This window comes from Carcharhinus amblyrhynchos, chromosome 9 (genome assembly GCF_965287045.1).
Source record: "Carcharhinus amblyrhynchos chromosome 9, sCarAmb.v2.hapA, whole genome shotgun sequence".
Lineage (NCBI taxonomy): Eukaryota > Metazoa > Chordata > Chondrichthyes > Carcharhiniformes > Carcharhinidae > Carcharhinus > Carcharhinus amblyrhynchos.
In genome coordinates, this window is record NC_137332.1 from 54,814,457 (window position 1) to 54,832,659 (window position 18,203).

The 18,203-nt window shown below is 42.8% G+C and overlaps 1 protein-coding gene across 3 annotated transcripts in view; it reads left to right on the forward strand.

Annotated features, from left to right (window-relative positions):
- LOC145347814 (cytosolic phospholipase A2-like) overlaps positions 1-18,203 on the forward strand; it is a 173,788-nt gene that overhangs the window by 41,572 nt on the left and 114,013 nt on the right. The gene's annotated exons all lie outside the window — the stretch shown is intronic.

Consider the following 18,203-nt stretch of genomic DNA (forward strand, 5'->3'; position numbering starts at 1 on the left):
CCAGAATTGGTTTAACCATCTCCAAGATCCGGCTGAACTCAATCAATTAATATCAGACTTCACTCTCCTTGGTTAGAACTACTCTCTACTTCATGAACATCTGAACATGAAAGGATAGCACTGCTTTTCTTCCGCACAATCAACCCCCTGCCTTAAGTTCCTCATCATGTCAGTATTTGCCAAATCTGTTCCCACCTTTCCCACAGCTCCGCGTTGGAGTAATTGCAATTAAATTTCTACCTTGAAGCAACACTTAAATGCCCTGCTCAAAGTCACTGGCATTCTCTGTAACTGCAGCCATAGTGTATTAAGCTCAATCTTGCTGCAGCATTAGACAAACTGCTTGTCCGTCCCGCAATCTTGGATGAGCCCCAAATTAAATGTTGTGAAAACACAACATTTGCCACAAACTCCACTGCCAGCAATTTCATCCTCCTCATCAGCCAATAACTCCTCTATCTTAATCAGACTGTGTAAAAATCCAGACTCCTGCCATCCCACCATGCTGAAAATACCACAACTCCTCCAAGCATCTGGCGCCTGCATGAAGTCCTTCATCAAATTCCACTCGCCCATCAACCTTATTCCCGCAGACTGGTATTTGTTCACAGTCCCCGTTGCCTCCAAATTAAAATTCTTTTTAAACCCTTTAATTGTCTTTGCCTTTCCATTATTTAATCCTTTTAGCTCCACAATTGCCTCCCTTTTTCTTTTAAATTTTGTCTCTTGTGCATGCCCTTCTTGCTTCGCCATTAGTTGTCGAGGCCATATAGTCCTGAATTGTTCCCTTAACCTCCATGCCACCACCACCACTTCCTTTTGAGCTTCTTCAGTATTGTTGGGGCCATACTCATCCTGGTAAGTAGGGAATATTCCATTGTGCTCCTGACTTGTGCCTTGAGATGGTGGACAGGCTTTGGGGAGTTAGGCAAGTTGCTCATCACACAATACGTAGCTCTCCAACCATGACAACTGTCTTCCTTTTGTACGAGGTATGACTCCAACTAGGGTTGGAGGGTTTTCCCCTGATTTCCATTGGTGTCAGATTTGCTAGGGCTCCTTGGTGCCATACTCGGTCAAATGCGGTCGTATTGTCAACGACAATCACTCTCACCTCATCTCTGGTGTTCAGCTCTTTTTGTTCATGTTTGAACCAAGGCAGTAATGAGCTACACTAGCGGAACCTAAACTTCATATCCATGAGCATGTTATTGCTAAGTAAGTGCTGCTTTCTATTGTTTCATTGACGAATGAGAATTGACTGATGGGATGGTAATTGGTTGGGTTGGATTTGTCCTTTTGCTTGTGTATAGCGCATAACTGGGCAATTTCCCACATGATCAGGCAAATAACAGTGTTGTAGGTATACTGGAACAGTTTGGCTAGGGGAGCAGCAAATTCTGGAGTACAAGCCTTCAGTACTATTGCTGAATATTGTATAGCCTTTGCAGTATCATAGAAGTTAGCTTCCCTCTGGAAATCTATTTTATGTCAGCTTATGTTTTATTCCACTTCCCGTGCCCTGCTTTATTTCTTTATAATTTGCAAATCTTTATCATTTGTAACATTGCTTATATCTTCCAACTGCTTTCTATACCTGTGCAGAGAGGCTCTCTATGCCTGCCCAGGTATAGAAAATGCTGGACTCATTTTTTCCAGAGTGAAGGTAACAAATAAATGCTTGCGTTTATATGAGATTTCTTCCCAAAGCGCTTTACAATCAATGAATCTATTCTTCTGGTTTAAGTTGGAGTAAAAGAGCAAAAGCAGACCGTTTTTAATGTGGCCAACATTTCTTTTCCAAATGGCCCTGTCTGAATTGATTACTCATTTTCTTGCTGTTAGTGTGTTTCCTTGTTATGTGGACAATGGCTGTATACTTGCCTAATTTAACGAATCACAGGCTGTTAAAGTAATTCATTGTGATTTGAAAATTTAATGAGTGAACTAATAAAGTGCCAAATAGAGGAAAGGCTTTCTCTTTCTTTGCTTGTGGACTTATAATGGACACTTGTGTTAAATGTGGAGTAGTATGAACATAACATAAGAACATAAGAAATAGGAGCAGGAGTAGGCCATCTAGCCCCTCGAGCCTGCCCCGCCATTCAATAAGATCATGGCTGATCTGTCGTGGCTCAGTTCCACATTCCCACCCTCTCCCCATAACCCTTAATCCCCTCGCTTATCAAAAACCCATCAACCCGCGTCTTAAAAATATTTAGCGAGGCAGCCTCCACCACTTCAACAGGCAGAGAATTCCAGATTCACCACCCTTTGAGTGAAGAAGTTCCTCCTCAACTCCGTTCTAAACCGCCCCCCCTTTATCTTGAGGCTGTGCCCCCTAGTCCTACTGTCCTTTCTGACCGGGAAGAGTCTCTCCACCTCTATCCTATCCATCCCATTCATCATCTTATATGTCTCAATGAGATCTCCCCTCATTCTTCGAAACTCTAACGAGTACAAGCCTAGTTTATTCAGCCTCTCCTCATAGCTCAACCCCCTCAACTCTGGTATCAGCCTAGTAAACCTCCTTTGCACTCCCTCCAAGGCCAAAATATCCTTGCGTAAGTGCGGCAACCAAAACTGCACACAGTACTCCAGCTGCGGCCTCACCAATGCCCTATACAGCTGCAGCAAGACCTCCCTACTTTTATATTCAATCCCCCTCGCTATGAAGGCCAGCATCCCATTAGCCTTCCTGACCACCTGCTGCACCTGCAGGCTGGGTTTTTGCGACTCATGCACAAGGACCCCGAGGTCCTTCTGCATCGTCACATGCTGCAGTTTTTTGCCACGTAAGTAATAATCCTTCCTACCATTATTCCTACCAAAGTGGACCACCTCGCACTTGCCAACATTAAATTCCATTTGCCATTTCCTGGCCCATTCGCCCAGCCTATCTAGATCCTTCTGCAGACTCTCCACACCCTCTGCGCAATTTGCCGTTCCACCAATCTTGGTGTCATCAGCAAATTTCGACACCATACACTTGGTTCCCTCCTCCAGATCATCTATATAAATGGTAAATAGCTGAGGCCCCAGCACCGACCCCTGAGGCACTCCACTAGTCACCAACCGCCAATCCGAATTGCACCCATTGACCCCCACTCTCTGCCTCCTATTTGACAACCAATCCTCTATCCACGCTAACACCCTACCCCCAACTCCATGCCCCCTGACCTTCTGCAATAACCTCTTGTGAGGTACCTTGTCAAACGCCTTCTGAAAATCAAGAAAGACCACATCCACCGGCTCTCCTCTATCCACCGCCCTAGACACATCCTCATAGAACTCCAATAAATTTGTCAGACACGACTTCCCCTTAACGAAACCGTGCTGCGTCTGCTCTATCAAGCAATTCCCCTCAAGATGCCTCGCTATTTCCTCCTTGATGACGGATTCTAACATTTTACCTACAACAGACGTTAAACTAACCGGCCTATAATTCCCTGCCTTTTGCCTGCCACCCTTCTTAAACATGGGAAGAGGAAATATAATTTGATGGGGCCCTGTTACAGACCCAGTTACAAAGCCAACGTAATTGTTATTGGAGGTTTTCCTTTTTACTGATACTTTGCTCTCGAGGGGTTCAGTGTGAAGCATTGTTAATAACTTCCTGTGGTAATTATTGAATTTTTTTTTGTATTGTAATGCAAGATTGTTTGCACTATTTCCTTTTGTTTAACCTTTTCTCCCCTCCTAATAGTACTTATTTACAACAGGATACAGTTTTCATAGAAACCCTGCAGTGCAGAAGGAGGCCATTCAGCCCATTGAGTCTGCACTGACCACAATCCCATCCAGACTCTCTCCCCATTTACCTTACTAGTCTCCCTGACACTAAGAGGCAACTTAGCATGGCCAATCAACTTAACCCACACACCTTTTGGACTGTGGGAGGAAACCGGAGCACCCGGAGGAAACCCACGCAGACAGGGGGAAAATGTGCAAACTCCACACAGACAGTGACCCAAGCCAGGAATCAAACTTGGATCCTTGACGCTGTGAGGTGCTAACCACTGTGTATGGAGAACACAGCACTGAGTGTCTGACCCAGTTTCTGTAGACACACACTGCATGCTTATCACATTTCATTTCTCATGATCAAAAGTAAGAAGTTTGGCTTATATTTTTTTTCCCTATTTCTATCCCAGAAGGAATTTGAAAGCCTGGCCCCAATTCCGCAGCTAACTGATAATTCGCAATGAACACAGTTCATTTGGAATTTGTGATTCTTAATATTTTTCTTTCACGATGCCTATCCCACCTCAATGGCTGTCACTAAAGAAACCTTGTGACAGTTGTCCCGCCATTTTGATTGAGGACTGCTTCATATATAAACAAAGTATTACTTCATCCTGTGGTGTTGTCGAAGTCACATTTCTGATTTCAGTCCATTGGTGATGTCTGTAAATTATTGGCAAAAAGACAAGGACAGTATTGTCAGTCTGTGCTGCAGGGCACACTCCTAAAGTGTTCAGGCATCTAACACACACTCTGAAGTCTCCAGACATTAATTGTATGTGAGTTTGGTTAGAGTGAACTTGTGCAAATGGCCTTGAATCTCTGTCATTTACAGCCGCTTCTGATCTCAGCCTGGTTAGATGTGCTAACCAGGGCAACGTTTAATTGATTGGATAATCTTGAGCCACGTTGCCTCATTTGATTGATAGGTCAGCCAGTAGGGAGCTGAACTAGACAGACTGTAAGGTTTGAAGTCTGTTCTTTGCTGAATCAGCAGGCTTTGGATGTGGTGTGGCATGAGCAGTTCAAATGATCTCATTATGCTCTGCCTCGTGGCAGTTTCCTGCAGCGGATTGCTATGCAGTCACCCCTACTGGAGAATGTGCACCTCGAGGTGGCATATGGAGATGGCTCGTCTCAGCCTCCATCATTGGGCAGTTATCCTAGACTATCTGGCCTGGACATTCATCAAGGTCTGTTTCTGAGTGCATAGGTCATGATTTGTGATCTGTTCCATTAAAGCAGGCAGCGTGCAAACTTTGTGCTGCCTTCTCATTTAAATGACTGTAGCATAGGCTGGAGTGGGGCCACCACTGCTGGTCAGCTGAGTGCCCTCAGTGTGCACCACTGGCACAGGGTATACCCAGCCTGTTGCTCTTAAAGGCAGTGTGCTCTTCTTAAATTAGAGATCACAATTGCCCCTTAAGATAGTTCCAGATCTTCTGACACTCAGGGGTTAAGTTCCCCTTTTAGTCTGAACTTCACAAATATTTTTTCCTTTCCACCATGACTCTGCTAATTTTACCAATCACACCTTTTAAAACCACAATTTCCTTAACAGTTCTCCTGTGAGAAAGCTGCCATTCATTAAAAAAGTACTTTCAAACCCTCAGAAGTTCACGTTTTAAAATACGACAGCAAAGGAGATATTTTACTAATTATTATATTTCCAAAATACTTAGTCACCAATGATGAAACTTCTCATATACGGGAATGAGTTACATCGAGAAGTTTAATTAACATTCAATGTGGGTTTCACCACTGAATACCCTTTCAGTTCCTGCTTCTATTCAATGGCTTGAGTTTGTAACTTATCTGGGAGTGCATGTTGTTTCAGTTTATAGTGGAATATTGAAGTATGCTTAGCCCAGTTTCTTTGGTCACCTAGTATGCTGCAGTCACTGACCACAGTTCCCCTGATCACAGTTACAGAGCTTGGGGAAAAAAATAGTGATGTCTTGAGGAGTGTACATATTACAGAGAAAGAGGTGCTGGAAGCGCATCAAGGTAGATAAATCCCCGGGACCTGATGAAGTGTATCCCAGGACGTTGTGGGAGGCTAGGGAGGAAACTGCGGGTCCCCTAGCCGAGATGTTTGAATCATTGATAGCCACAAAAGAGGTGCCTGAAGATTGGAGAGTGGCAAATGTTGTGCCATTGTTTAAAAAGGGCTGCAGGGAAAAGCCTGGCAACTACAGGCCAGTAAGCCTCACATCTGTAGTGGGTAAGTTGTTGGAAGGCATTTTGAGAGATAGGATCTACAGGCATTTAGAGACACAAAGTCTGATTAGGGACAGTCAGCATGGCTTTGTGAGTGGAAAATCATGTCTCACAAATTTAATTGAGTTTTTGAAGGAGTAACCAAGAAGGTAGATGAGGTCAGTGCAGTTGATATTGTCTACATGGACTTTAGCAAGGCCTTTGACAAGGTACCACATGGTAGGTTGTTGCATAAGGTTAAATCTCACAGGATCCACAATGAAGTATCTAAATGGATACAAAATTGGCTTTTTGACAGAAGCCAGAGGGTGATTGTAGAGAGTTGTTTTTCAAACTGGAGGCCTGTGACCAGCCTCAGGAATCAGTACTGGGTCCATTGTCATTTGTCTTAATGATTTGGATGAGGATACAGGGGGCATGGTTAGTAAGTTTGCAGCTGACACTAAGATTGGTGGCACAGTGGACAGTGATGAAAATTATCTCTGATTGCCACAGGATCTTGATCAATTGGGCCAGTGGGCTGACAAATGGCAGATGATGTTTAATTTAGGCAAATGCGAGGTGATGCATTTTGGTAGATTGAACCAGGGCAGGATTTACTCTATTAATGGTAGGGTGTTGGGGAGAGATACAGAACAAAGAGATCTAGGAGTACATGTTCATAACTCCTTGAAAATGGGGTCACAGGTGGACAGATTGGTGAAGAAAGCATTTGGCGTGCTTAGTTTCATTGGTCAGAACATTGAATACAGGAGTTGGGACGTCGTGTTGAAGTTGTATGAGACATTGGTAAGGCCACACTTGGAATTATGTATACAGGTCTGTTCACCTTATTATAGAAAAGTTATTATTAGACTAGAAAGACTGCAGAAAAGATTTACTAGGATGCTACCGGGACTTGATGTTTTGACTTATAATGAGAGGCTGGATAGACTGGGACTTTTTTTCTCTGGAGCATGGGAGGCTGAGGGGTGATCTTAGAGGTCTATAAAATAATGAGGGGAACAGATCAGCTAGGTAGTCAATATCTTTTCTCAAAGATAGGGGAGTCTAAAACTAGAAGGCATAGGTTTAAGGTGAGAGGGGAGAGATACAAAAGTATCCAGAGGGGCAATTTTTTCTCACACAGCGTGGTGAGTGTCTGGAACAAACTGCCATAGGTAGTTGTAGAGGCGGATACAATTTCGCCTTTTAAAAAGCATTTAGACAGTTACATGGGTAAGATGGGTATAGAAGGATATGGACCAAATGCAGGCAATTGCGATTAGCTTAGGGGTTTTAAAACAAAAAGGCAGCATGGACAAGTTGGGCCAAAGGGCCTGTTTCCACGCTGTAAATTTCTATCTATCGTGATTCCACTTCCGAATGCTCTGCAGCCGGTTAAACTGTCTGCTGTCATCCTGGATCCATTCTCTTTCCAATCTTCGGTAAGGAACTCTAAGAAATTAGGGGCAGGAGCTGATGAGTGAATGGAATGAGAATGATATGAAGACAGATAATTCATGAGGGAATTAGGTAGATACTTGATAGAGAAATGAGATGGCCTTTCCCTCAAATGTTGCTACTGTGCAACTTTTTTCTCGTTTGTGAGGCATGGGCATTACTGGCTGGCCAGCATTTATTGCCCTTCCCTAGATGCCCTTGAGAAGGTAATGGTGAGCTGCCTCCTTGAACCGTTGCTGTACATGCGTTGTGGGTTGACCCGTAATGCTGTTAGGGTGGGAATTTCTGAATTTTGACCTGAGAGGGAACTGTGTTATATTTCCAAGTCAGGATGGTGAATGGATTGGAGGGGAGCCTGCAAGTGGTGGTGTTCCCAGGTATCTGTTGCCATTGACCTTCTAATGATATGTAATGTTTGTTACATTCTGATCTTTTTGGAAATTCAATAATATTTGGTAGAAGATAGCAGTAAAATGATTTGGTTATATTTTTCACTCATTGTTTCTGTCATTTAATAGGAATTTTAGCACCATTTCCACAGTGACGGGCTTCAGCACCTGAAGGATGTTGCAAAGCACTGCCATGTTTGTTGATGTTCCAATTGAATTAAACTATTTGCGCCCAACTAGCCACAACTTATTTTTTCTGATTTAAGTGTTTCTGTTTAAGTGAAGTCTATTTGATTAGAAATGTAGGATAAGCTTGGATGTGAGAGCTAGATTGAGGATGATTACCCACTGGGCCCATGGACAACATGGTCACTCGCTGTTTCAAATGATTTGTGCAATCTCTTACCTCAGATTTGGTTGAGCAACTCTGAAACTGTCCGGACAGTAAGGTTGCAGCATTCTGCAGCAGAGGCAAAAAAAGAAATCAGATTCTGCACCCTTCCCATGTGCTGTCTGTTTTTCTCACCTCATCTGCTAAAGGCCCTGAGTCAATAGGATATGGTCTGCAGTTGCTGGAAACCTTCTGTATCCTATCACAGGAACCCAGACAGCTGAAATTCTCCAGACACATTGACACAGGCATCATTATGAGTGATCTCTTGACTTCCCTTGTAGCTGGGTGGGACTTGATGATGAAAGATTTGACAGTCTATTGAGAGAGATTGTCTATATCTCTTGTACATAGGTAGACAACCTGCAACCCATAGGTCACATGCAGTGTCTGAGTTCGGAATGCGACATGAGACAATTTGTTGATTATTGCCCACGCGCAGGGTTGCCACGTTCTGCTGATTTCTGTTTGCGAAGCTTTTTTTCCTACAGGTATGACTAAACTGATATGCATGTAAAGCAGTGGCAAATGCAGTGAGGTGATTTCTGATTGCATACAACATTGTCTGTGAGAGCCATACACTCATTCTGCATTCAAATTGTAAATATTTCCTTTGTTTTTACCATTTGAAGTTAATCTATTGAAGTGTGAATAATTAAGCATTTTCTGTCATTTATTATGAAAGATTTGGAGCGTATTAAATGTATTTAATCTTATTATGGGGTCATGGTTAGTGAACATGTCTATTTCATTCTCAAAGAACAAAGAAAAGGACAGCACAGGAACAGACCCGTTGGCCCTCCAAGCCTGTGCTGATCATGATGCCCTAGCTAAACTTAAAAAAAATCTTCTGCCTTTACTCGGTCCATGTCCCTTTATTCCCTCCCTAGTCACGTATCCATCCAGATGCCTCTTAAATGTTGCTAATCTGCTTGCTTCCACCATCCCCTCTGGCAGCATGTTCCAGGCAGTCACCATTTTGCGTGGAAAAACTTCCCCTGCACATTTCCCTTAAACTTTTCCTCTCTGTACCCCTTGTAATAGATGCTTCTACCTTCGGAAAAACATCTGACTATCCACCCTGCCTGTGCCCCTCATAATTTTGTAGATCTTTATCAGGTCTCCCCTCAGCCTCTGCCTTTCCAGTGAAAACAATCCTAGTTTATTCAACATCTCCTCATAATCAACATCCTCGAAACCAGGTAACATCCTGGTGAACTCTTTTTGCACTTTTTCTAAAGCTGCCATGTCTTTCTGGTAGTTTGGTGACCAGAACTGCATGCAATACTCAATGTGGCCTAATCAAGGTTTTGTATAGCTGCAACATGATCTGCCAGTTCTTGTACTCAAAGGTGGCCAACTGAGATGAAGGAGGGCCACTACTAGCCCAAGGTTGCCCATCACTGCCCTAGTCCATGAAATAAAACTTATTTAAGAATTGACCAGTTTCTCCATTTATACTCTGGAACTGGCATTTGTTAACGGTGTACTCAACCTACATATTATTGTTTAATACATAACTCCAATTTTGCTGAGTGGTTAAGATCTTGTGAAGCAGGACCTCAAGGACAACCATCTGTTTTATGCATCTTGACGCATAACCCAAGCCAAAAGTTTTAAAGAAGGAGCATTCTTCATATTCACACTCCCTCCCAAGTGATTGCAACTTCCCTGTTTAGCCCAAGCCTTACACTTATTTAACTGGTGCAATAGATAACCTGATCTTCTCTTTTGGTAGGCATGAGAAAGTATCTGACATTTAGCCATGGTGACCAGTGGCCTACCACCAGCATACATCAGGAACTCATTGAGGAGGAGAGCTAGTGTGAGTGTGTATCCTGCTGCTCCGTGGGCCAGCACACATGAATATGGTATCAGCTCTGGGATTAGGAATCTTTGTGTTTCCTCCCCAGAAGGTTGGTACCAGTCTTTGACACACAGAAACCCTACAGTGCAGAAGGAGGCCACTCGGCCCATTGGATCCACACTGGCTCTGTGTCAGAACTTCCCACCCAGGCCCTATCTTGTAACCTCATTAATTCCAGTGACCAAAACATCTCGGAACAGTAAGGGGCAATTTAATCACCCAACCTGCGCATCTTTGGATGTGGGAGAAAACCGGAGCATCCAGAGGAAACCTACGCAAACATGGGGAGAATGTACAAACTCTACACAAATAATCACCCAAGGCTGGAACTGAACCTGGGTCTCTGGTGCTGTGAGGCAGCAGTGCTAACCATACTGCCAGTGTACCACCCCTGACATCATGTCTCAGGAACATACATAATCTCTATAATCAGGCAGAATTTGTCAAGCCTTCAAGACTGCACCACTTATCATTAGCGCAAATTGTATGGCCTCTTGCTGATGGCTCAGGTAACCAATCACCAGAGTCCTTTTGGGCTAATGCTTCAATTAGGTAAATGAGGAGATGGCACTAACTATCCACAGTAACAGACCTGGGATGGTCATAAAATGTGACCCCATGTTCTGAAAAAAGCTTGGGCTAATTTATAGCCTCAAGTTTTCCTTGTGGCCCTGGGGTCGATAAGATCCAGATACCACCTGAACACACGACCACTAATTCCTGAGCACCCACCCAGTGCAGTAATTAGATTTTACATCTGAGTCTGCTTAATTAATCTTGTTCCTCTGCAGCTTGCATTAATACTCTTGTGTTTGATAGAGTGTTTATCTGTCAGAATGCAGAAAGTATCTGCTAAAACCTTGGCACAGATGCTGATAGAGCTGTGAGTCATCAAATGATATTGCATGCCTCTGGCCACACTTGTCATCATCAATTTACAGCCATCTGCAATGCCTTGCAGCACCTGCCCTGCCCTGCCAGCTATAACTGTGAACTTTCCACAGGATTCATTCAAGTGAGCCATCCATGGTTGCTGCATCTGATTGTAACCTTCGTAGTAGAGGGATTTACAAAGGGGCTTTAGAGTAAAGATGACTATCAAATGAGGTCCATACCATAGTGAAAATAACCATCGTGCTCAAGATTTTCAAGTTTGCTTGGTGAACAGACAAAGATCCAAAACTGTAGATCATTTCAGAATAATTTGTATTGATTACTCTGTTATCCGAGAAACAGTCAATTCAGAATTCAGCCTCGTGAGATAGCCATTGAACTCACTGACATGATCTGCTAATTGATCGTGGTATCCTGCCTGAGCAAAAAATAGGGAAGAACATCATGAAAAAAAGCCATTCGAACTTTTTAGCCTTGTCTCAGATTCTGGCCAATCTATGTAATCGCCTGAAGGGACATTGTACATAATGATTCAGTAATAACCATAGGGATGCAGACCAAACTGGAGGTATTTATCCATCCCGCCATCTCTCCCACTCAGTTTTGAAGGCCTGTTTGAAAGGCATTCCTAACCTTCCCAGAGCTACTAGCCTTCCAGCACCGACTGTTACAGTAGAGTGCTGAAGGCAGGAGCAGTTGTTTGAAGATGTTGGGGGAATGCACATGCATGCATTGAAAAAGCAAAATGGTGTAAATGGCTGATGCATTACACGTTGGCTAGTGTATTAAGACACAGCAAAATGCATAAGCAGGGATTGCTAATTACATTTAGATAGGGGAACTGACTGTGCTTAACAAGCCTTACTGAGTTATTCAGGACACAATCTAAAACTTTATTTAAGCTTCATGTCTTTGTTACACTCTCCCTGTGTCTATAGGTCTCGCTGTCTGGTATTTATTTTTCTTGTTCTAACGTTTTTCTACATCTCCATTTGTTTTCCTACTTTGGCACATTGAGAACTGTTTTCCTTCCCCAGTGTTTTCCTCACCAAGCTCCTGAATTCTACCGATACATTCCAATTTATCCAGAACTCATTCACTCGCCATTCTCCCTACCATTTCCATTGGATCTTCAATCCTCAGTGTATTGTCTTCAATTTGTCTCCTGTCACAAATCCTCCTGCTGCCTTACTTGTAAAGTTTAAAGTTTATTTATTAGTGCCACAAGTAGACTTACATTAACATTGCAGTAAGATTACTGTGAAAGGTACACTGAGGGAGAATTTAACATGGCCATGCACCTAACCAGCACAATCCTTCAGACTGTGGGAGGAAACCGAAGCACCTGGAGGAAACCCACACACATGGGAGAACATGCAGATTCCATAGAGTCAGTGACCCAAGCTGGGAATCGAACCTGTGTCCCTGGCACTATGGAGCAGCAGTGCGAACCACTGTGCCACCCTTTCTCTCTCAGCTCCGCAACCACCTTTTAGCCTTTCATCCCTGCTCACAATGTCAGTTTTTCCAATTCTAGTTTACCAAATTGTCATCTCCTGCCCAGCCCAGCCCAACCCTACTGTTAGTACAGTCTTCCTTTCCCTGTCAGTTCTCTTTGCACCTCTGGCTACCTTCCTAAACTCCCTTCTGTTCATGTTCTGGTCTGACCCCTAAATTCAAAATTGTTTTGGGTTGTTTTTACTACTTATTTGTGGCATAAATAATTTACTACAAAAGTGCAATAGAGATAATACAGATAAATTTTCTGTTCGATTACTCTTTGTCCTGTTGTTGCTGTAGCTGTCCCTCAATTTGCCCGTTTGAGTGGTTGAACTATCTATAAGAGTTGCTAGCTGGTTTGAAGGCGAGGAGGGAGGGGTGGATTCTGTGCACTTAATTTCAACATCTGATCAGTCAGCTGATAGCTTCCACTAGTTGAGAAGCAAAGACTGAAATGAAAGGAAAACAGCAAAGAATTGCATGCAACATTCTGCAAGTACAGTTCAGATCCATCTACATACGGAGTCATTAACATTTTGAATATAGAACGTGTATCAGTTAAATCTTTTTTAATATCAGTTCCCACATGCTGGTGGAACTACTGTATACTTCCAACATTTTATGGTTGTTCTGTAAGTTCGTGTTCATTAGAACTCAACTATTGCATGTCAGGCTCCTGCGTGCACAGAGAAGGGAGACTGTCAAATCCATCCATCTTTGTTGAATTTAGATCCAAGTTCCACAGCTAGTTAAAATGGTCTGTTAATAGATAATTGATCTGTTTTCACACCCTTTTTTGTCAATTCAAGAACAAAATTTGAACTGAAGTAACCACTTCCTGTCAACCAAGATCAGTGGGTTTTTTTATGTTCACCAACCATTGCTGCTAAATATAGGATTTATGTGCAGTGTAACTTTTGAACAAAGAACGATACAGCACAGGAACAGGCGCTTCGGCCCTTCAAGCCTGCGCCACTCATGAGCCCGACTAGACCATTTGTTTGTATCCCTCTATTCCCAGTCTGTTCGTGTGGCTATCTAGATAAGTCTTAAACGATCCCAGCGTGTCTGCCTCAACCACCTTGCTTGGCAGTGCATTCCAGGCCCCCACCACCCTGTGTAAAATACGTCCTCCTGACATATGTGTTGAACCTTGCTCCCCTCACCTTGAACTTGTGACCCCTTGTGTTTGTCGCCTCCGACCTGGGAAAAAGCTTCCCACTGTTCACCTATCAATGCCCTTCACAATTTTATATACCTCTATTAGGTCACCCCTCATCCTCCTTCTTTCCAGCGAGAACAACCCCAATTTGCCCAATCTCTCCTCTTAGCTAAGATCCTCCATACCAGGCAACAAGCTGGTAAACCTTTTTCTGTACTCTTTCCAAAGCCTCCACGTCCTTCTGGTACTGTGGCGACCAGAACTGGACACAGTGTTCCAAATGTGGCCTAACCAACGTTCCATATAGCTACAACATCGTATGCCAACTTTTATACTCTATGCCCCTTCCAATAAAGGCAAGCATGCGATATGCCGCCTTCACCACCCTCTCCACCTGTGCTGCCACCTTTAGGGATCTGTGGACTTGCACATCTAGGTCCCTCTGTGTGTCTATAGTGCTTTGGTGCCTTTGTGAAATATACTTCTTTCTTCACAGTGACTGAGCCACATGATTACAACTGGGAAAGTTTGAGAAATATTAGACAAACGTCACTTATACTGGTGTAATTTGGAATGGCATAAACAGATCCTGCAATTCACATTAAAGTAGTGATAGATTTAAAGAAGTAGTTGGGGAGGTGATAGCCTAGTGGTATCATCGCTAAACTATTAATCCAGACACTCAGCTAATGTTCTAGGTTCCCAGGTTCGAATCCCACTATGGCAGATGGTGGAATTTGAATTCAATAAAAAAATCTGGAATTTAGATTCTACTGATGACCCTGAAATCATTGTTGATTGTCAGAAAAACCCATCTGGTTCGCTCATGTCCTTTAGGGAAGGAAATCGGCTGTCTTTACCTGATCTGGTCTACATGTGACTCCAGTGCCACAGCAATGTGGTTGACGCTCAGTGCCTGCGGGAATGGGCTAGCAAGCACTCAGTTTTAAGGGCAACTAGGGATGGGCAATAAATGCTAGCCATCCAGCGACACCTATGTCTCTCAAGTGAATGCATATAAAAAAAAACCTTCTTTCAACTGTTCTTTTGGTAGCTGTTGGTAGCCATTATTCCAGTATACAGGCAAGTAACTAGTGTCATCAGGCTACTTCACCATGAAGCGAACATCAGCCAAACCTGAAACTGTTCTCATCTCATTTCCATCGACATGGACTTACCAGCGATACTCTCAAGATGCTGATTAGAAGAACAAATATTGTGGGTTTTTTTCTTGCTACATGCTGATGGCAGCTATACTCTCTGTAGAATCAGAGAAACCTACGGAAGAGACAGACGCTATTCAGCTCATTGTGTCTGTACTAGCCTTTCCCCCAATAGCCTCACACATTTCTCCATTGCAATTTTACATCCATCTCCCTTTTGAAAGTTACCATTGGATCTACTTTAGGTATTCTGCTACGTAACAAAACTTGAAATAAAATAATGTATTTGTTTCACAACCAAGCTCATTAGTTGTTATCCGCTGCTAAATATAGGGTTAATATGCAAGTTAACATCATATACTCCTGCAAAATGCATCTTTTTTTGTATAGGTCGACTCACATGTTCACAAATGGGAAGTCTGAATAGCAATCAGGAAATTATGCAGGTCCTGTGATGTTCATTTCCTTGATTGCTATTTTAGGACACAAACTATGTTTGACTGCGGCAGTGCAGCCACACACCAGTTTTACTGGTGATAAAGCGGAAAAGGCTTTGGAAAGATAAGATTGAAATTGTTTTCAGAGAGGCAGGCCAGGAGGAGTAGGCTGTCCTGTCCTGGGTTCTGCTCTATAATTGCACCAGTACCCCAGGACGTGTCCTTCTGCAGGCATGAACCCTGGTATTGCACTGGCTTGAATCTGCGCAGTTGCATCAGCATGTCTGTGCGTGCAACTTGCTTGCTGGGTCTGATAATATCTTGGGCTGATAGTGGCCGTTGTCTTGCTAGTTAAACTGAGTGACACCCTGGAAGTATTGAAATATCCCCCCCTAACAGGCAGGTTGTCGCGGTGTGTAATTGCTCTGAGGCAGTCTTAACACTGACTTCACATATTGAAGCTGTTTTCCAAAAAGGCCTGCATTGTAGACTTATCTGTGACAGTGAGGCATGCAGCTGAAACTCTCCAAAATCATCTGCTAGCTGTAAGCCCCACAGTTAATCAACCCATGATTAGCATCCAACAACTCCATGTGCATTTTGGAGATCAAATCAGCTGCCCACGTACAAGCAGCAAAAGGCTCTCCCGAGGACCAGGCCTCGCATTGACTCTCTTGCCAGTGGTGGGCAACCTGTGGCCCAGGGCCACCTGGGCTCTGAGTGCGGCCAATAAGACACTTTATTCATCGTTGCCGACGCTCCACTGATTTCCATCTGTGTAGTTTTTTTTCCCCACCAGTATGACTGAAGCGATACGCACGTAAAACAAGGGCAAGGGTAGTGAGGTGCATGCTGACTGCACACAGCACTGACAGTCATGCACTTCCTCTGCATCCAAATTGTAAATATTTCTTCTTTTTTTACTATTTGTTGATAATTCTATTAATATATAAATAATTAAGCATTTTCTATAACTTGTTATAAAATATTTGGTGTGTATTGAATATATTTAATCTTATTTGTGGTATCATGGTTAGTGAGTGGTGATACTGTGGTAGAGTTGGGTGTTGGGAGGAAGAAAGAAGGAAGGGAGGAGGAGGAGAAGGGGGCAATGTTGTGGCAGGTCCTGACATGGTTTGCCAGTATGTTTTATCATAGAATCCCTACAGTGCAGAAGGATGCCACTTGGCCCATAGAATCTGCACAGATTTTCTGAAAGAGCATCCCTGCCAGGCCCACACCTCCACCCTATCCCTGTGACCCCACACATTTACCATGGCTAATCCACCTAACCATCATATCGTTTGAACTGTGGGAGGAAACTGGAGCACCTGGAGGAAACCCACACGGACATGGAGAGAATGTGCAAACTCCACATTGACAGTGACCTGAGGCCACTGTAAGGCAGCAGTGCTAATCACTGCCACCTGACTGTTGCCTCAACTATTAACCTGAATAATTAAAGATTACCACTTTGAGCTATGGAATCGGGAACCTGCAGAGTCTGACTGTGAAAAACTAGCTTCAATTCCCCTGGTTTTGAAATAATTTCAGTATTTGATTACTAAGTCCCTCAAATTTACTGATTAAAAACAAATCCAGGCTGTTAGTAACTTTGGGGGAAGATCATTTCTGAATACTACGTGTCATCACCATCCCATTAATAAAAACAAGTTACCAATTTACGAGCCGGGGATTTGTATTAGTATATTTCGTATCAGTGTTATTCCAAATAGGAAATATTTGGTGTGATTTAATGGTTTTGTGATACGGCCAAATAACCTTCTTTCCCTATATATTTCCAGCATGCTATCTTGTCCAGATGCCTTGGTTAGCATCTCCACAGTGTGGAGGACTGGCCTCATGAACTGCAGAAGCTTTAAGGAGGACACTTCCTCTTTAGTCATGAAGCAGATTTGTTTATTGAAATAAAGCCCTGTCACGTAAACTTGTTAAGCCTTGGCTTTATTAGGGTCAGTGGGTCTTGTCTTTTACCTAGTTTTCAGAAACAATGGCCGTCAGGTGTCACACCGCACTACAGAGTTGATACAACGATAAATTATTAGGTTTTGACAGGATTGGATAAAAAGAAAACATGGGCAAATTTAGAAAATCTGATTTTTTTTTTAAGAAACAAAAGTGTTCTGGAATTATGCAATGTCTGAAAATGTTGAATTTCTGAAAACATTGAAAAAAATCTGAAAACAAAGAATTTGAATTTAAACTCTTTGACAGTGTTGGTAATAACCAAGCCGCTTGTCAAAAAATGGAGGAAGACCAAGAACAGATAAATGTTGATAAATACATTTAATCTGACAGTTAGGAACCAGTTAATGGCCTAAAAATCCTGATGCATCCCTTCCAAAGGGGCCCACACAGGATCTTTGTACCTGAATAGGCGCAGCTCATGTCCCAATGGTGAGTCACAGATGACTCTGTTTAAACTTGTCATGTCATACCACTGATAAAGATATTAACAGCACACATATCATTTATCAAATGTAGCTGGGACCATTATTATGTATTTTAAACTTAAAGTAGGCAGTTCTGATGAAAGGTCATTGAGCTGAAACATTAACTCTTTTTCATTCTTCACAGGTGCCACCTGACCTGCTTGAGCATCCCTGACATTTTCTGTTGTTATTAACATCCTTTCCTACCTTGCTTTTGGGACTATAGGAACAAGATGATGTCATTCAATCCTCAAACTTGTTCACTGTTCAATCATCATTGCTTTGCATCTCTGCTCCATTTACCTGAATCACCTTAGCTGACAACGGTTTTGATAAGTTTTTACTGTGTAACTTAAAGTTGAGTTTAGAGTTCAGAAGTATTTTCTACATAATTTAGAGATTTCCTTTAAATGATGCAATTATAAATAGATCTGCCTGAAAGCAATCACTTAAATTATTGTTCAACCTGCTAATTTCACTAACTTGCCAGTTTTCCCACGCAACCTGCCTATTCCAATTGCTAATTCTGGCTCCAGTATG